General features: G+C 47.9%; 1 protein-coding gene and 1 long non-coding RNA gene across 2 annotated transcripts in view; one reads left to right on the forward strand and one right to left on the reverse strand.

The window, feature by feature from the left end:
• KATNAL1 (katanin catalytic subunit A1 like 1) overlaps positions 1-20,296 on the forward strand; it is a 76,952-nt gene extending 56,656 nt beyond the window's left edge. Inside the window, exons 13-14 of the transcript XR_004170141.2 lie at positions 18,138-18,279; positions 20,099-20,296. The gene's annotated coding sequence lies outside the window, so the exon portion shown is untranslated. The remainder of the gene's footprint in view (positions 1-18,137; positions 18,280-20,098) is intronic.
• On the reverse strand, positions 12,935-14,068 carry LOC149920253 (uncharacterized). Its single transcript, XR_016470845.1, has 3 exons — positions 13,899-14,068; positions 13,313-13,499; positions 12,935-13,093 (listed from the first exon to the last, which is right to left on the reverse strand). It is a non-coding gene; the product is annotated as an uncharacterized LOC149920253 (long non-coding RNA).
• Positions 20,297-20,527: the final 231 nt, after the last annotated feature.

Consider the following 20,527-nt stretch of genomic DNA (forward strand, 5'->3'; position numbering starts at 1 on the left):
GATGGGTGTGCAGGGCTTCCTGGGTGAGATGTTCCACTACAAAATCCTATGGTCCACCATGGTGTGTGGTGATCCCTCTGTGTGTGTAACTTCCACCAGAACTCGGCTCCCTTCTATTTTCTCTCCGCAGTGGCTCCCAGCAGGCTCAGCTCCCACGGAGGCAATGTCACCCACCCTACCTCGCTTCTCTATTGTCTCTGCTGATGCCTGGAATTTGGTGCTGTTGCGGGATGCTGCTCCCCATCCTCTTGCTGGGTGTGGGTTGGGCAAAGTTACACCTTTCCACTTCTCATCTCCCAGGCAGCATCCCTGCACCTGGAGCCACCTGTAGGGCATCAATAGTAAAATCCAGAGGGAACCCTGGGGATGCTACTGGGGAAGTATAAGAGCTTTATTTCCATTGCTCATCTTGGGACAAAACCAATTACTTAAACCCAAACCCATTATGCTCACTAAAATCACATGATTGATGGTCTTTTGGTTGGACAGATGCAACCTTCATGAATCTTTAGGGACGTGGTTTAGTGGGCACGGTAGTGATGGGGTGACGGTTGGTCTGGAGGGCTGTAGAGCTTTTTTTCAACCTTAATGGTTCTATGGTTCTATCAACATCTTGGTGTCATTTCTGGGAATGAGAAAAGTGCTGTGTTGTTGAGGCACTGAATTTTATCCACTGAAGTGAATAAAAATAACACTTCCGGGGCACCTTGGAATGCATATATTAAAAGCAGGTGCTGCTTTCAGGAAATTGCAGATGAAATGGTTCAACTTTAAATGTGTCAAACATAACTAGCAATGCAGTAGAGTTTTAATTAAAAGTGCCTGGAAGTAGTTAATTATTTTAACAATTTGAGCAGAAGATAGAAATGAGGTTCCCGTCCTTTATAAATCACTGCTTCTCTGTTAGCAGGATGCTATTCAGGGATGGCCTCTATTTCAGAGAACACAGGTATTAGCTCAGGTCTAGGCTGGCAAGAAACCACGGAAAGAGGATCATTTCAGCCACAGTCAGCCAGCAGAGCCCAGGTGGTGCTCCTGCTCCCAGGTTGACACCAGGGCATCCCAGTCTGCCCCCAGTGCTGTGAGGTGCTGCAGTGGCAGGTCCTGCTCTCACCCCAGCACAAGCACTCTGCATCCCTTCTGCCCTGGCTCTGATGCAGGACATCCCTTGGGGGGGGGGGGGCGGGGAGGAGGGAAATCAGATCCTGAGGTCTGGTCGGAGGGATTGGATACCAGCATTTTTCTTACCAGCATTTTTCTCTGTGGAGAGCAGATCTTTGGGGCAGAATCCTTTCCAGAAGAAAGACGTATTGCCATCTCCTGCCTAATGGACTTCCAGCAGCTGTAGCCCTGCTGTAGTCTCTGGGATGGGTGGCTGGTGACAGGGGCAAGGTAGGAGGCTACACAGTGCCTTGGCATGGACATGGAATCATAGAATGCCTTAGGCTGGAAGGGACCTTAAAGGTCATCCAGCCCCAAGCCCTGCTGTGGGCTGGCTGCCCTCCACCAGCTCAGGTCACCAGGGCCAGTCCAGCCTGGCCTTGAGTACCTCCAGGGATTGGATATCCACAGCTCTCTGGGCAGCTGTGCCAGGCTCACCCTCAGTGCTACTATTTATGTGTCTGTAATCGCATTCTCATTTGTAGGAGTGGATATCTGCAGGCATTTCCTCCCCGCCCTCCATGGGGAGGCACTGACACACATAGCATGAAGTTCTGACCACACCATTTTTCTCTCTCCGCTACAGTCTCTCAAATCCTCACTCTTTTGGCTCTTTGCTCATGCTAGCAGTGATGTGTAATGCTGCAGATCCCACTATGTGCATAATTACCAACACGGGCGCCTGTGCCAGCCTAGCAAATTAGAGGACAGGCAGCACATGGCAACCTCTAATTGCAGCAGCAGCCTGGGTGCTGGATGCAGGTACTGCTGCTGGAGAGCACAGCCCTGGGGGAGCAGGAGGAGATGTCCTGTCCATGACCAGGGCTTGCTCCATGGTGGCTTTCTTTTTATTTTCTCATGTTTGTGTTAGTTTGGCTGGGTGAGCATGTGCTCAAGATCCATTCTACAACACAGACAGAACAGGATCTCTGCCAGCACACCTGGGAATGACAGCAGGAGCATCCCAGCAGGAGCATCCCTGCCTAGGGGTTGCTCTGGGGGGACGTGTATCCCTGCTGCCCACCCACAGGTACCAGGAACCCCCACGGAAGGCAGGGGCAGCCCCTGGGGTGTTCTGCTCCAGAGTGTGTTGAAAAAATCTGTCTGCGGACAAACTCGGCACATCCTGCTGTGTCAGGGTGATTTTCTCAGTCATTCAGCCCGCATTTCTCCTTTCTTAATTTCATTCTTAATGTTCTTTGCCTAAGCCCCAGGGGCAGTAAATAGCAGGCAGGTTAGCAGGAATAGCTGAGCAGCTGTAATGAGATTTGTGCTCAGGACGGCTTGCCGCCCTGCTCACTGCATCGTGCTGCTGCTGGCTGAGTCAGCATCCCCAGGGACGTGCTGCTGGCTCAGGTCTTCCCCCTGGATTTATTTTTAGTTCTTCCCAATCGGGACCAATTAGCTCCATACGCCTCTCCCTCTGTTTCTGCATTTCACCTGGGGCGGGCTGTAGGATGTTCAGGTCCTTCTGTCCCTCAGTTACAGACAGTCCTCATGGTGACGCAATTTTCTGTGGTTTTCTGAGTGCAGGAGGATGGGTGGTAATGTGTTCGTTTTGGCATCTGCTTCTCAAAGACACAGAAGTGCTCTTGGACATCTTGCTGCTCCTTTTTGCTGGAAGAGAGGCTCCAACTTCTTCTTCCCCAGGCTTTATCAGATTCCTTTATGAAGACTGTAGTTACCACTTCCAATCATTTAATCTTCACTTTCTTCCTGCCCCACTCTTTGCCCCCCAAAAGCCTTTTACTGGACCCCAAAGCATACAAAACACACCTGTGGTGCCATGCTCTGAGAAAGTGCTGCTCTGGCAGGGAATGACACAGCCCTCTTGTTATTCAGGAACTTTGAAACAGGAAAACCACAGACAGCGGCACAGTGAGGCCCCAAGCCCAGGCCAGCTCTGACAAATCCACCTATGGGAACAGATTGAGATGGGGATGGGCACAGGAGTGGGATGGGGATGGCAATGGCAGTGAGGATGAGGATGGGATGGGGATGAGGATGGACATAGGAATGATGAGGAATCATAGAGCAGAATCATAGAATCATTAAGGTTGGAAAAGGCCTCCAATGTCATATAGTCCAATTATCATCCCATCCCCACCATGCACACTAACCACGTCCCTTAATGCAACATCCACAGAGTTCTTGAACACCTCCAAGGATGGTGACTCCAGCACATCCCTGGGCAGCCTGTGCCACTGCCTCACTCTTTCAGAGGGAATTTTTTTTTAATATCTAACCTGAATCTCCCCTGGATCAACTTAAGGCCATTATGTCTCATTCTATTGCTGTTACCTGGGAGAAGAGGCCAACCCCCACGTCACCACAGCCTCCCTTCAGAGCAATAAGGTCTCCCCTGAGCCTCCTCTTCTCCAGACTGAACAATCCCAGCTCCCTCAGCTGCTCCCCATCAGACTTGTGCTCCAGATCCCTCACAGCTTCCTTGCCCTTCTCTGGACATGATTCAGGGCTTCAGTGTCTTTCTTGTGGTGAGAAGTCCAAAAATGAACACAGCACTCAAGCTGTAGCTTCATCAGAGCAGAGTACAGGGCAATAATCACCTCCCTGCTCCTGCTGGCTGCAGTATTTCTGATGCAAGCCAGGATGCCATTGGCCTCCTTGGCCACCTGGCTCACTGCTGGCTCATGTCCGGATCCCTCTGTAGCACCTTTCTACCTTCAGGAAGATTGACACTTCCTCACAGCTTGGGATCATTTGCAGACTTACTGTGATGGAGTTGGGATATGTTTGGAGATGGGAGTGGGTGTGTGGATGGGGATGAGAGTAGTGGTAGGATATGGATGGGAAGAGGGAGAGGATAGTCCCTATGACACCAACCCAACCACAGTGAGGTTTCTATTCGCAAAGCTATGGTGTGGCTGAATTCTCATGGTGGTGTTGTGGGGAGGTTTGCTCTATAAACGACCATGAATAATAATGGGTGCAATAATATCGTCAGGCAGAAATCCACTTCTCCTCCGGCTCTTCTTGGCCTCCTGTTGACCTACTAAATAAAGGGAACCTTTCATCACCTGAACTGCAGGCATGCTGATGGAGAGCAGGATGGTTTGTTTAAAGAGAATTGTGGAGGAGAAATCTTCACGCGTTATGAAATGTTGTTTATTCAACATATTCCCTGCTGTTACAGAAGTTGGCAGTGTGCTTCAGCACAGCTTAGCTTTGAATTTGTTTCTTTTCTTTTTTTTTTTACTAGAGCTCTGAGATTTGTTTTAAGATGTTGGAAGATTTTTTGGGCTGTGATGTGTAGCAACACGTGAAGGAGTCCTTCTGGGGTCTCTGTTGACTGGGAGTGTGGGGGCCAAACTCCAATGGATGTGGTCCCTTACAGGTCTATGCCTTTGTCCCAGTGTTTCCAGCCTCTTCCCATTATGTTTATCACCTCTGAAAACAACCACAGCATTTGAATCAGTCTGTTTGCAAGGTAATTGATGTTATCAGATGCGTGTGTGTCAGAAGGAATTTGTCCTAGAGCAATTAGGTCGGTTGTTTGTCTTCCATGAGATCTCCGCGATTTATATAAATTGCAGTAAATATAGGCTTGGCCTCCTATTAGTCAGGCTGTGACTGGTCCAACTGGGCTGATAAAGAGCTCTAGGGTTTAATGACTCTGCACATTTTCTTGTAGGCGAGTTCCTCTTTCTGCTGCCTGTGAGCGTGTGGTGATGGTCACGCGTGGTCCTCATGAAGTCCTGTGCAGTGCTGCTGGTCTCAGACACTCTGGAGTCCTGAGTTCTTGGGCAGGTTTGTCCTCCATGGCAGGTTGCAACCATGCATTGTGAAGGCCTCCTGGGCTGGCCAAAGTTGTCCCTTCCTGCCATGGGGAGACCCAGCTCACAGCTGCTCAAAGGGCTCTGGTTCCGCCATCTCTGTGGTTACAAGAAATGGGAACCAACCAAAAAATGAAGCAGTACTAGAGAGTCCTGCCATCCTAGGGCTGTGAGACAGCTCATGAGCATGCCACGTTCATTGCTTTGCAAAGCAACCTCCACCCAGCAACAATAATGACACTTCCTGTCTTAACGATTTCCTTCCTTCGTGTCCTCCCTCGTGCCCCCAGCCTGCAGTGCCCCACATCACCCACCTATGATGACCATGGACATGCTGCAGCAGTGCCCACGGATGGGTGTGCACTGCTGCCTGAGCTGGGGCACTGACCTACATGTGTCACCTTGGCTTCCCCAGGAAAATACTATGGCTTAAGCATATGTGACTGTCACCACAGTGAGATGTCACAGAATAGCCAACGTGTGTCAATAACTCCGCAGGTTGAGCTGCTTTGTCTGAAACTCGTGAGGTCCATTAGCCAGAATGAAGAATTATTGTGTCCAAGAAGATACAACTTGGCCACGGCCAAGATGTAAATGCCTTATTGAATATTTCTGTTGGTGGTGCCCGTGTATCTTCATCCTAAAATGCCTAAGAGTTGAGAGATTGCATAAATAAACAGCACAGGAAATACTCATTCCTCCTGAAACACAACTGTGAAACAACAAACAGCAGATGACTGCAGAGAAGAAAGAAAGGGGGACCTAAAGCGGTGACTCCCAGGGCTTGTTCTGGGCTTGTTCAGAGGTGATGCTCTGATTTCCATTTCCTGATCTCATGCACTACTCCCAGGTGTAGTCCCAAGCCCTGTGCTGGGTATGTTGAGGCCAGCTGGGGACAGGACAGCAAATCTCAGCATTTCTTGCTGTGAGTGCCAAATGTGGGTATTTACTATCTGATGTTTAATCAAATAGAAACATGCATAAATGTAATTATAGTAATAATGATAATAAAAAAACCCAACAAACCTAAGTGACAGAGCAAAAGAGGACACCAAATTAGTCTGAAATTAGTCAGACTGTCAAAAATGAGAAAAATGCTAGATGTCAGTGGAGCCCGAATTCCCACCCACTCTGTGCCGACACGTTTTGACAGTCTTTAATTGTGCCGTGACACACCAGCTCATCTGTGGGGTTGGGGTGGGGATGTCCTGGAGGAGGCAGATGGCAGGAGAGGAGGCTTCAGCATTGTGTCCCCAGTCAGCTTGGGGCTGTGTCTGAGACCTTCATCGCCTTGCTTGCCCGCTTTCTGGGCTGTGTGTCCCCCAGGTGATCCTTGCTCAGGCTTTACAATGGTTAATTTCTTCCCAGGTGTTTCTCCAATGCTGTCATTGTGGGAACTGAGCAATCTGCAGACATTAAGGAAGCCATCTTCCCTGTCCCTTGCAAGCCACTCCTCTCAGTGCTATAATGGGGATTTTGGACACCAAGAAGAGGATCATGGCTACTGCTCAGTTTGGGACACACAGAGCATGACTTTTTTGGTGTGAGGAGCATGTGTCATTGCAGCTGTGTGTCTGAGAAATGGGGAGGCCAAGTCACCTTTAGGTTGATGGGCTGGTGGCATCACTTAGAAACGTCACAACTTCAGCAGGGCTGGAGCTGATTCTTTGGGGTATCGACTCCTTTCGGTCACTCTTCCCCTTCCAGCCCCATTCAACCCCCTCCTTCCCTTTCTGACTGCATCAAGCAGACAGGAGCTTTAGCCATATGCAGCCCAGGGACATTTCCTGAGCACTACTTGTCCTGTCATGGATGGGAGCATGGTCCCAGCAGAACTCCAGTGTATGACCATGTCATTACTGTTTCTAATGCCCAGATTAGACAAAAGCTGCACAAGCAACTTTACCTGTGAGCCAGTGCAGTACTGCTAAGTGATATATGTGACAGTACTGCTAAGTGATATATGTGATTGCCTGCAGAGAGAGACTATGGCACATACCGTGATAGCAGAAACATGTTCTAAAAGATGAAAGTAGTGCTTTAAAATGCTGATGTATCAGGTTTTTGGGGGACTTCAATTGCTTTTTATTTTCTGTCTGCTTTGACCCATCTAAATCTAGCTTCTCCTCAGGTTTTAAACTGCAGATAGGCACCACTTACAGGGAGACCCAACCCTTCAAAGTGTTCTTCAAAATCATGATTGCTATAGGGAAAAGACTGTTTGTGATCCTCATTGCCTGAGCAAAGATACTAACCTTCATCAGGCTTTACAAAGCAGGGAGAAACACTGCAGCATCTGCCTTGTCACCAGCTCTTTCATGGTGGTGATTTCATGGTACACCTCAGCAAACCATTAATTTAGCAGGACTATTATAGGCTGGGTAATGATAGCTTACTGCCTGTTGATGGGGGTCCTTCTGCATGACAACTTTCTTGCAGAGGTGTGATGGCCACAGGCAGGCTGTGGAGATGTAGCTTTTCCAAAGCTGATGGATAACTCCTGCTGAAAGCCAGCAGGCCTAACCAACCAGAGCTTTAGACCAGCCTGATAGTGGGCACCTGGATGGATCCCTGCTACAATCCCAGATGGAGATGGGCACTGTGGGGCAGGCCATGTGCTGCCCTTCTGCTGCCAATACCATCAGCTTGTGCTGTGCAGCTAGAAGACACCCCACTGCCTGGTGTGGGGTGTTTCTTGGCCAACACACTCAACACACACACTGAGAATCTTATCAAGATGATGAAGACATGTGAATCCACCTGGTTTAAAAACCAGGATATTTGCCTACCCTTGGGTCAGCCCAGGACAACCACTGTCTTCTGGTAGGGTCTTCCACTGGTTCTGCAGCCATGGATGAAGGGGATGTTTGGGGATTTATGCTTCCCCTAGCAGCAAACCTACCCCTGGGGCATCCTAGGAGACACACCCCTCTCCTTTCCTTCTCCATGCTTTATTGATTCCAAGCTTACGCAGGGAGCGATTTCTGATATTCCTTCAATACATTTTTGTCCTTAGAAAGTGAGTGGCACCCTTAGCGACTTTTTCAGTTTAACTAATTTAACCATAACTGCCTCCAGCAAGGCAGTCTTTCCTTTTGACCTGTCAACATTCAAGGGTTCAACAGCACATTAATCCAACATGAGGGGTCCTCACACAGACTGAAGTTCTGTGGCCTCCTCAGGTCATGATATTCAGTGTAAGCTTACTCCATTGTCTGCAATCTGTTTGAAGCATCAGAGGATCCTTTTGCTGGGTCAGTTGCTATGTGTGGGTGCAACTCTACCTGTGCAACAGAGGCGGTTTTGTCTGTCCACCCACATCCAGCATGAATGTCACCATGGTCTTTGCGAGGCTACAAGGCAGGATGTGACAGCTGTGTGGTGATGGTGGGAAATGATCCAAGGCTCTGCCAGTCATGACAGCAGCAAAGTAAACAAAATAAGGATCAAAACGAGAAATGAAATATGGAGGGATTTTCCTGCCTCGAGCAGAGGCTGAAAGAGGAAGCAGCCGTGGCTGATGCTGGTGTCACCGCTTTCAGCTGTGGGCTGTCCTGCTGGCCAAATGTCCTGCAAACCCTGAAGGGGTTCTTCTTCTGAAATTACAAGCTTACAAGTAGCTTTTGCTGCTGTGACTGGCAGATATGTACCCATATCTCCCCATGTACACCCCAGCAGTGCCTGGCCAGGACCCAGCTCCTCTTTCTCAGCGTTTACCAGCAAAGCAGTGTGGTTGAGCTTTCATCTGCACCCAGGACACTTATGGAAAGCTGACAGGGGATATTGCGGGGTGAGAAGAGGTGTTCTGGGGTCTCTTCATGCACAGCATATTGCAGCTGCTCCCGGGTGTTTTCTTCTCTTTCCCTGTTCCTGAACCTGAGCCATCATCCCTGTGCTCTGCAGCCCTGTCCTGCTCCCCCAGAGCTGCCGCCCTGGTAGGACACGTTTTTCAGAAACATGTGCTCTTCATAATGAAGCACGCAGCGAGATAAACAGGAAACCCTGCCACGGGACACCTCTGGCTCATCATCATGCTTTGTCCAGCCATTGCCCCAAATCGGGGGAGCAGAAAAGTTGGGGGATATTGTTGGGGGGCCATGCAGAGGGCTGGCACTTGTACATCCCAAATGCGCATGCTAGCACAAGTTAGATGCCTGGCAAGTTCAAAAGACAAAGTTTGGCTTGCCAGACTGTTCCCTCTATTCACAGCCTAGTAATAGATGCTAATCTGAGTTGTGTCTACTGTTAGTGGATGGGTTCCAGAATGGTAGGAGATGTGATGATAAAAGAGCCTACATTTTAATAACTAATTAAACAGGCTATCTCAGCCAGGGACCGCTGCTGTGCAACTGAGTACAAAACCCAACAGAAATAGTGGCAGCTTTTGCCCAAAGCCTTAGCAGTGCATGAACCATAGAGCAAAAAACTCTGCCCCTTGGAAGAAGGTCAGGAAAGGCTGACAGCCCTCTTCCAAATCCAGTCTAAACTGGGAAATTAAAAATGCTGAGTTTGACTCCTTTTTGTGATGTTGCAGTTTACTAAAGCACATCATTCCTCTCTGCAGGCACAGCAGTAAGTCCTTCAGCTGCAAGCGCTCAGAGTGGACCTGACTTTACCTTCCTCTCTGTGCCTTCCTCTGCTCTCAGCTTGGTTATCTGACCTTGAAGCTTTTGCAGCCTGTTGGCACTTGTGGGCCATACTTACTCCTGGGAAGAGGCAGAGATAAAACAGGCAGAGATACCCTCCCCGGGCTGGGTATTTATTTAGAGGAACCCACTGTGTGTGCTGTGCTTGTCTCCATGAGGAACTGGTAATGTTCAATTACCAGTTGAATTTTCCTTACGTGCTGGTAGTTTATTGAGCTCTGGTGTATGCATGCATTAAATAATTGAGCTGCTGTGCCCTGAAGCTGGTCTCACATCGACTTCAGGCTGTGGAACCTCTAACCTTCCTGCTGATTCATGGTCACAAGCAGGAGCCTGGAGCCGGACCCTTGGCCCACTGAGAGGTGCCCTTGGATCCTCAGCACATGCTTGGAAGGAGACCTCATCCCTTTTGTGCATTGCTAAGCCACCTGGCTGAGCAAACAGCCCTTGGAAAAGAAAAAATGCCTCTGAATGCCACCAGCACCCTCCCTGCTGGCCCCAGCAGCACCATGCTGTGGGGACCAGGACAGCTGAGCTGGGAGAGAGCTTTGTGCTGGGAGGGAGCGGTGTGTGAGGATGAGTCATTGGGCTCCTCCTCTCTCCTCAGGTTTTATAATGAAGTGGTGAGAAAGGCATGTAACACCCAGCTAAAAGCACAGCTCTGCAGTTAACTAACACAGACTGCAGGCTCGCTATGCTACACGCTTGTTTCTCCCTGCCGTTTTCCTGTGTGCCATGATCACTCATTGTATAAGTCAAGACAAGTGGGTAATAAATAAAAACATTGCGTTGGCTCCCTGAGCGCATTCTGTGAAAGACAGGTGTGGGAAGGAGAAAGGTGGGCAATTTCACTCCTCGTTACCTGCCTAATGATCAGTAACATCTCCTAAGATGCTGAGGCAGCGCTCACACAAAGCGAGTGGGTGGGCTGAGAGAGTTTTCCCAATGCATTGAGGTTTTGAAGAGTTGCCTATCAGCTGGATTCAGTGCCCTCCTAGAATTGTAGGATCATAGATAGAACCATCGAGGTTGGAAAAGACCTCCAAGATCATCCAGTCCAACTGTCTGCCTACCACCGATGTTTCCCCACTAAACCATGTCCCTCAGTACAACGTTTCTTGAACACCTCCAGGGGTGGTGACTCCACCACCTCCCTGGGCAGCCTGTTCCAGTGCCTCACCACCCTTTCAGAGAAGAAATTTTTCTTAATATCCAACCTGAACTTCCCCTGGCACAACTTGGGGCCATTCCCCCTCATCCTGACACCAGTTATGTGGGAGATGAGGTTGATCCTCACCACACCACAACCTCCTTTCTGGAGGTAACACATGGAGTGAGCACATGCACATCCCTGTGCCAGGCTCCTGGGCCAGGCTGCTGGGGTTGTCACCTCACCCTGGGGGTGCTGGTGACACACAGAGAGCTCACAGGGCAGGATATGTATAGATACACATATAGGGACGTATCCCACATGGTGTGTGGATCCCACACAGGTTTCTCCCTGCTACATCACTTTGGAGAGATGTGGGCTGTGTTTCCTTGGTGCTGGCTTTGTTCTTTGTTTGGCAGAGGTAAAAAATAGTAAAAGGGAAAGAAAGGAGCATGTGGGAACTGTCTGACTGGCTGAGCATCCCCCTCGCACAGAGGCTGGGGTGAGCCCCGTGGGTCTGCCTGCACCATCCCACACTCCCTGCTGCCCCTGTGGGACCATTCCTACAGCTCCACATCTTTCCTGTGCTGGGAGCTGCACACCTGGACACTCTACTCCAAGTGGGGCCTCACAAGGCCAGAGTAGAGAGGGACAATCACCATCCATGGTGCCCTCCTGCCCCAAGAGCCCTGTAATTGCTCTCAGAATGACCCATCCACATTTGTGATTGTGCTCTGGCCAGCCAGGTGATCTCATTGCTGTTTTTGTGTTTCGGAGGCAGCATCCTCACATGGATGTGTGCTGCAGTACACGATGTGGATATGGCTCATCACCACAATAGCTCTCTTCCTTCCTTATCTCTTGTCACTGCTGCTGGATGCATCAGGAGAGTGACTCCCTTCCTGCCATGAAAAAGTGCCATACTTGAAGGATTACTCTCAGCAGCTAACAGATTCATCCTACTAGATCTAGCCCTTCAGGGCTGGCAGAGGCTGGCAGCTGATCTGTGGGACAGTCACAACAGATATCAATGGAACATATATCTGTGAGACAAATAGAAACTGGAATCAGTGGCACAGGCTGCCTGGGCAGGTGGTAGAGTCACTGTCCTTGAAGGTGTTCAAGAAACACGTGGATGTGGCATGGTGGGGATGGGTTGAGGTTGGACTTGATGATCTCAGTGGTCTTTTCCAACCTAAATGATTCTGTGATTCTAAATGGCCAGCAGGGTGAGGGAATGATCCTGCCCCTGTGCTCTGGGCTGTGAGGCCTCACCTGGAGTACTGCATCCAGATGTGGAGTCCTCAGTACAGAAGAGACATGGAGCTGTTGGAGTGCATCCAGAGGAGGCCCACAAAAATGAGCCAAGGGATGGAACAGCTCTCCTATGAGGACAGGCTGAGAGAGCTGGGGCTGTTCAGCCTGGAGAAAAGAAGGCTCTGGGGAGACCTGAGAGTGGCCTTTCAGTATCTGAATTGAGGCTGTAAGAAAGAAGGGGACAGTCTCTTTAGCAGGGTCTATTGTGATAGGACAAGGGGAAATGGTTTCAAACTAAAAGAGAGGAGATTTAGGTTAGGTATAAGAAAAAAGTTTTTTACAATAAGGGCAGTGAGGCACTGGCACAAGTTGACCAGAGAGGTGGTGGATGCCCCATCCCTTGGGGCACTCGAGGTCAAGCTGGATGGGGCTCTGAGCAACCAACATCATGCAGATGTATGTGTCTCTGTTCACTGCAGGGGCTTGAACTAGGTGATCTTAAGAGGTCTCTTCCAACTCAAAGGATTCTATGATTCTATGTTTCTATAATTTTTGGTGTTCCCTGAAGAGAGGTGGAACAAGGCTCTTTACCACCCCAAAGAGCTGACCACTCTCAGGCCTTGTTCAAAGCCCATAGGGAGCTGCATGGAGACATTCTGACTGTGTGGAGATGGGAAAATCCTTGCTGGTGGGATGGAGAGGATCCCCTAGGTTTGCATGAGCACAATCGAGTTCTGAGATATCCTCCAGCAAACTAGAAGTGCCACAGACCTGTGGAACAAGGAGCTCACGTAGAGGAAACTCAACCTGATGCTGAGAACGGGCTTTTAAAGAACTGCTGGAGCCCAGCTGCCAACCTTTCCATGTGTGCACAGGTGTGTAATGACAAGTGTGCTATAAAAAAAAAAATCAAAAGAGGGGTTTATTTCATTTCTAGGACAGAAACAGACATTATGGCCACCCTGCCACTGCAGGCTTCTTGGTGCCATCTCTCTGCTCCCATACAGCAAAGCAAAGCTCCTGTGTGATATGAGTGCAGCAAAGCTCCTGTGTGATATGAGTGCAGCAAAGAAGGCAGTGTGACCCTGGAAATCATGACAAAAAACAAAGGAAAATGTTGTGTTAGGTTTAAAACAAACAATGCTCAGCAGGCCTTGTTATTCTCAGGCAAAACAAGCAGCAAACTCATTGGACTGAGTAATTTCAGAGCAATGGTCAAGGCTGCTGTTTTATTTATGATTGCATTCAGAATTTAAACAGAAATAACATATATTTTTTTTTTACTTTTGTAGTAATTTCTTTACCTGAATAATACAACTGTAGAGTCCCAGAAAACTTTAATCCAGGAATGACTTCAGAGCCAGGTCAGGCTGCCCAGCCCTTCGTTTTGAGGTTCTCCGGAGAACAGTCACAGAGTTAGGAGGGGAATAGCCATTTCTGATAGAGCTGCTTCAATATTTGTCTTCTCAGGAAGCTTAAGACCTATATTTGCTTAGAATAAGATGAAGAGGATGACTTGAGAATTGAGAAAGAAGGAAAGGGACACAATCTATTAAAGGTACTCAGCCTCAGCACAGATAAGGACAAACATTCACTGGAGGTGACGTGACATCAGTTCCCATCCACACTGAGGATCTCCTAAGACTGAAGTGGATAAGCACGTCCAGCCCTCTGGAGGGGCAGTGCTGGACCCCCTGCTTTTTGCCTCAAAGTCCACATTGCTGCCTCCCCATCACAGGAGGTGGTGCAGCTCCTGCCTGGCGCTGGCAAGGTGCTGTAGGCAACAATCTCCTTACTCCCTTGTTTGGGAGCACAGCACCTTTGAGGTCCTCCTCTTACTCCGCTCAATTCCCACTGGCACTGCTCTGGCCAGGAACCCTTAATTCCCACCCCGTGCTCTCAAGATAGCCGGACACATCTTGTCACAGCTCCTAGGTTTTGGTGGGTGCTGATAAGAGGGCTGTGGATGTGCTGGTGTCACTGCTGCACTGCATACGGTTGCCATGGAAATCTAGGACACACGAATCTGACTTCAACAACGGAAAGCTGCCGTTTTTTCCTCCCTTTCTTTCCTTTTGCATTAAATAAGGCAAACTGCAGAGCCAGACCTGCTATCCCAGGAGCTGGGCTAAAAATCTGAGGCTGTCATGGTGGTGGTTTCGGATGCAGAAGTGAGAGCAAAGCCTGCTGTCACTGTGCTCTAACTCTCCAGCCTCAAAATGCATGAGCTTGTAACAGCAGAAATACTTCACAGAATCACAGAATCATTAAGGCTGGAAAAGATGACTAAGATCACAAGTCTGACCCTCCTCCCATCACCATGCCCACTAACAGTGTCCCTCAGTGCCACATCCACACAGTTCTTGAAAACTGCTTTCAGATACTTTCACAACAAATACTGTTTGCACTATAGCTTGCCATGACATAATCTTTAAGTATATACATTTGACACTTCCTGTAGACCATGGCAAAAAGCCATATCAGGCTCTAACCATCTTCAATAACATGAACATCTTGCCCTTGGTGTATGCCACTACTGTTTGCTCAACGGGGATGCTGGAATTACTCTTGTGACAGTTAGGTTCGTGTTATGCCTGCTCATTCTGTTTTGATAGAGTGAGATCAGGGAAGAGATCACTTTGCAGCAAGGAAATAGCTTCTAAAACATTCTACCAAAGACCATACAGCACCTGCCCAGAGTTGGCATGGTGTCCTCCCAGATAGGGCCATGACCCAATAGGGCTGTGCCTGGCTGTGATATGAAACACTGAGAGCAAAACCCTTGAGAAGAGGAAGCCCTTTGCCACACTGCCTGGCTTTTCTCAACTTTGCCCCATCCCACAGTGTGGTGCAAAGCTGGGAGCAGCTCTGCTCACCTTAGCAAGTCTTCATTCATGTGAGTCCTGCCATGAATGCCAAAGGAAGTGAGTGCATGCCTGGCAGCATGAGAACAGGTTGCACAACCCTGACCTAAATATAAACCGGATACAGCAGATCGTCTCCACCACACATAATGGTGATAGCTTCGAGGCCCAGCCAGCTCACATTAATGTCACTGGGGCTGGGTGTAGCATTCTTGCAAGCTGCTGTGGTGCTTGTGGGCACCTGGCTTGGCAGGGTACCCGATGGTGTTGGGGTGAGCCAGGAGGCAAAGCACCATTGGAGGGAGGAAATTTGGGTAACTGCGTCCCAGGGAGCCAGGCTTCCAGAGCATGCAATCGAGCTCTAATTAAATGGCTCATCAACAGGTAATCAGGCAGTCCAGTTCATTTGCTAAGAGTCACAGCTGACACTTTCCTATACCTCTGCCTTGTTTTTCAGCACCTTACCAAATTTAAGGCTAAGGTAGGGAGTAACAATCAGTCCTTCCTGAACACCAAAACTTGGCTTCCAAATCCAGCCTCACTATGTTTGGAAATGACTTTGGATTGGAGGGTTCAAGCAAAGATGCTCTGGCCCTCCTTTTTCTGGCTCTCCTCTAGGAGAACACATTACTGGCCAGAAAAGACCCTGGATAACCCAGCCAGAATCCAGCACACTCAGGTTATTTCTGCAGTATACTGAAATATCTGCTTGAGCTTTCTTCTGTGGCTGTGAATGGGCATGAAACTGCAGCAGCGGCAGACAGATCTCACTCTGTGAGATGCCTCCAGGGAACTGCTCTCATCTGCTGCTGCTGACCACAGGAGATGCTCCACACCATGTGAGACACAAGCAGCTGGCCAGGCTCCTAAAAAACACAAACTATAAACCACACATCACCTTAAGACAAATCCGTGTTTGGCAATCTACGCAGAGCTTTGGTGCAGTCATGATTCAGGCTGGATGGGGCTCTGATCACCTGATGTAGCTGTAGGTGTCCCCTCTCACTGCAGGGAGGTTGGACAAGCTGGCCCTTCAAGGCACCCTCCAACTCAAATAAATGAATGCTAACATGGACTGTATGGGTGTGTGTGCACAGACCTGAACCTGAGTGCATCCAGATGATAATGAGCACTTTTTTGGGTGGATAGAGGTTAATCGTAAATATTATTAGAAAAATGCAGTTTTCCTTGGAAAAATAACTTTGAATAGAGCTTTAATTACCACGCATCACAGCCCTTTCTTAAACCGCAAATATTGAATTTCAGTGTGAGTGGTGTTTTTAGGTGACTAATGGGATATCGAAAAACTCGCTTTGTGATTTTAAGGGTTGCGTGAGAGAAGCTGCAAACAAAGAGCCTGCAGAAAAGCGTTTGCAGTCCTCCAGCACTGGCTGTGCAGAGAGATTAAAGGGAATCCGAACCGGAGTTCCTTTATAAACCAGTCTCACCAGATTAAAGCTCGCATCCAACATTTTATGGGCAGCCCGCTTCAAGTTTCGAGTCACACGCCTGGCCATTTTTAACAGTACTGCTTTTGCCGTCAGAGAAACTTCATTCTCCCAGCCCATAAAAACCCTCTCGTAAAGATAAAAGCTGGAGCCAGAGCTGCTTGGGGCACAGGCACCGCTCCGACTCTCCCCAGCAGGAATTTTCCCAGGCATTCCCATAGGGAATATATTGAGGGGTGCTCACCTTTCCCAGGGGGTGCACGGAGCTTTCCCATGTGTCCCCATGTTCTCAGGGCATCTTCTACAGCCCTGCAGGCTCACGGCTTGTCCCTGATGGGCTTCGGTGGAGATTTCCAAAGGGGTGAGAAAGCTGGGAGATGAAGTAACCAGCTTTTTACACTGCTTTCACCTAAGTCATTTTGTGGAGGTACATCGTATTGCCATGGTTTTGCTTCAGACGCTTCTGGGACACGGCAAAGGCTGTGCTCTGAGACAAAGAATTGGGAGGAAAAAAAAAAAAAAAGAGAAGATAAAAAGAAAGAAAACCAACCAATTTTGCAGTAAACTGGATACAAGTCTGAGGTCTGAGGCACGACATAAAAGCTGGGACATTCAAAGGGACCCTGCGGGAAGCAGACCAAAGGCTGACACTGAATTTAATTTGCTGTACGCTGAAGGAACCAGCTTTGGAAAAATGCCCATATGTATTCACTGTCCTCAGAGAGACATTTTATCAGGTTTAGCTCCAGAGCAGCTAGGGAGGCTTTGTGCTGGATGGATGGAGAGCTTCCCCAGCGACAGGAGTCCCTCTGCCCCAAATTTCCCCATGAGCTGCACAAGTGGTAGAGCATCCTAAAGACTCCATCCTACCTTAGTCCAGTAAAACTATGCAATGCCTTCATTTCTGCTGGGATAAACATCAAAAAATGAAGATTTCTTCCTTTTTTTTTTTCCCCTTTTGATGTACATCATTTTACAGAAAGAAGCAAAACCACCCAGACATTGCCTGTTTTCTAAAGCCTTGAAAGGGATGTGTGTTTTGGAAGGGGTGGCCACTGCAGGGCCACACAATTCCTTCTGCGCCAAGAGGGGAAGGAGCGCTACAGCTTATCTTTTAATTGAGATATTACTTTCCCTTGGGAGATAAAGTAGGAATTTTCTCAGTGTACACAGAGAAAAGGAAATATTTTCAGAAATGAAATTTAAAAAGCAACAAACAAACAACAAATTGCAGATGAAATCTATGTAGGAACAGGAAATTAATTTTCTGTTAATAATCCCCGAGGTTAACAAACTCATAAGAGCCATGAGCCGAGCTCGGCTCTGACATCTGTCCTCCAGAGCACATTTCATTTTATTTTATTTTCAAATTGAATGGATTTCTCTTTTTCTGTTCTTTGTGGGTGATGTGTTGGGTCGTAAAGAGGCACTGAGCTAAAACGAGTTGGAATTGAAAAAGAACTGAGGGAAGAGTGGAGCTTTCCTGGTTGGAGGATATTTCTTTTTAATGTGAGAAGAGGCAAACCAAATAGGAGGAGTTCCCTCCAAAAGAACCCACCCCAAACCTAACTCAAATCCTGACTTCAAAGCCTGGCTCCTTATCTAAGCAGCAAGATTTGTCATCACAAGCATGGTCACAGAGAATAATAACAGTAAAACCCTATTTAGTGCTTTTAATAAAAAGCTGTCAATCCGATTCTTTTTTTCTCTCGAATTCCAGTGTTTGAAGGTTTTGCTAATGGCTGAAGCACTGCAGTCATGCAGTCAGAGCAGTACTGCCATTATTTTTTTTTTTTTTCTGTTTTTTTCTCTCGTAGATGTGAAGGGAGAAAGCCTGAGATCTCCAGCCCTGAAGCTGGTGAAAAGGGTGTAACTGCTGTATCACAGCACGGAACGCTGAGTACATTATTCTTTCCAATGGCAGGATTTGAAGTCAACTTTGTAGGAGAAAGGAGATGGGTGAGTGCTGGTGGTTGGCCATACTGCTGGTACCTGAAATTCCCTGCAAAGCAGAATGACACGGATTTTTTGTAGGGGACTGTACAGCCTTGGGATGAGATTTTGCCTCTGCACTTACAGCTGTGTGCTGTTTTGGGTTTACCCACTGAAGATGGTGCCTCTCCTGAGCTGTGCTGGTGATACCACTATACACAGAGCTGGGGCTTCTGAGCCACCCCTCAAGATCCTTCCTCTCTTTGCAGTGCTTGGGATTGAAGCTCTGATTTCTAGCCCAATGCAATTTCATTCTAAATTTGCCTGCAGATTTATCCAGCTCCTCCAAGTGCCAGCTATTTGCAGAGAAGCAACTAAGTCCTTCGTTTGAGTAGCTCTGGGGCCTATGATTAGATCATCAGCACTCCCTCCAGTTGCAAACGATGCATGACGAGCACAGCCTTACAATGTCAATATGCTCGGTACGCTTCTCAGACCCACTGAGCAAATGCTCAGGGAACATGTTGCAGATAGGCTTGCTTGCCAGGGGCTGTTTCTTCTTTTCTTTGCTGTGTGAGTGCACGGCTCTGTTTAAATAGGAAAACACATTAAGAGGCACTTCATCTCCAAGGGCTCCTGTCTAAAGCTCCTGCATTCTTGGCAGGGGTGTTCAATATATGATAAGTGCAACATGCTCGTGAGATCCTCTGATCCAGATGCTGGCAGGGCAACAGTGCCATTCTGGTGCCTTAATTCTACTGAATTAAGGCCAGGCCAAGCACATTCAGTCTTTTCCTTGTTAGGTTTCTTATTTGCTGTCCAATAGTCCATATGCTTTCCATGGTATCACAGAATATCCTGAGTTGGAAGGGACCCATATGAATCATCAAGTCCAACACTTGGCTCCACATTGGGACCACCGAAAATTCAAACTCTATGTCTGAGAGAGCTACTTAATGCTCCTTGAACTTCAGCAGCTCAGGGTCACGACCTCTGCTCTGTGGGACCTATTCCAGGGCCCATCTTACTGCACTGGCTGCAAATGAACATGTGATGGCTTGCAGAGGAGACACCAGCCACTTGAAGAGCCAATGGTGCACAAAGAGGATCCCAATTGAAACCACTCTGTTTTCAGATGCTCAGGTTGATAGTGGTCAATGTGCCTAGACTATGAGGAAGACCTCAGCACTATTTGCACATCCACTGCCCTTATAGCATGTTGAGTTGACTAAAGACACACAGACCCTCATCCCAAATAAATTTACAGTGTAAATTCAGATTTGCTCTCTTCCACTCAGTAGTGTAAATTGAAAATACTGCAAGAACTTGCCCAATTGTGAAAATCTATAGATGCAGCTATTCCAGGATTATTATATCAAAAACTCACCTGGCACAAAGTAAAACACTCCCAAGATCTTACACCATGAAAGGTAGAGAAGCAGAAGCAGGGATTGGACTGAGTCTGAAAGAGTACCCTCTAAATTTAGATACTGTGGACAAGACATAGGTCTTATCTGTTAAAAACAAGTAAAAGAACAAGAGAAAAACCCACAGCCATCAATTCTTTCTAACTTTCCTCTTCTGTCCTCTCAGGAACCTATTTCTGGGACAATTCTCTCTAACAATCACATTTTCCATCTCCAGGAGATGCTTTTCCATTCAGCCCAAGACACTTCTCACCTGCAATCACGTATTTTTCTCTTGCTAATCAAAAGAAATCCCTGAAGTACAAAAAGGAGGTTATTTTGACTCTTCAGTAGATAGTGTAGGTGAAGTGCGTTTCTATTAGAGGTGCTCTCCTTCACACCATGCCCTGTGCCAACAACTGCTTCTCTTTGTCCCTTAGCTCCAGTGACCTCGTCCCTCAGCCCAAGGCTCACCTTGTTCTCTGTGTCATCAGTGATATGTCAGCCTGAGAGGTTCACCAGAAACCTAAGTTGTGCCTCAACACTTTCTCCAAATGAAAATAACATAAAAAGCAACTTGAACTACAGTGGGTGGAGAAAAGGACACTACATCTGGAGAGAAGCATTTCCACATTTATTCCAAAATAAACAGAATGTCTGAACAAAGGTGACCCTGGAGTAGATCTGGAATAACTTGCTGGGTGCATTTCCATGAGGGGACAAATCAGGCCAGCAAAATCTATCTTCACATATTTTTAGAAGTGCAGAGAATGAATTTGGAAATGGGGAAGGATCTATTTTCTTGTCCTAGAGAGAGAAATGTTTCAGGGTTAGTGGATCTGGTTGTCAGTATCTCACCTGAAAGACTA

This window comes from Phasianus colchicus, chromosome 1, assembly GCF_987193195.1.
Source record: "Phasianus colchicus chromosome 1, bPhaCol1.hap1.1, whole genome shotgun sequence".
Taxonomy (NCBI): Eukaryota; Metazoa; Chordata; class Aves; order Galliformes; family Phasianidae; genus Phasianus; species Phasianus colchicus.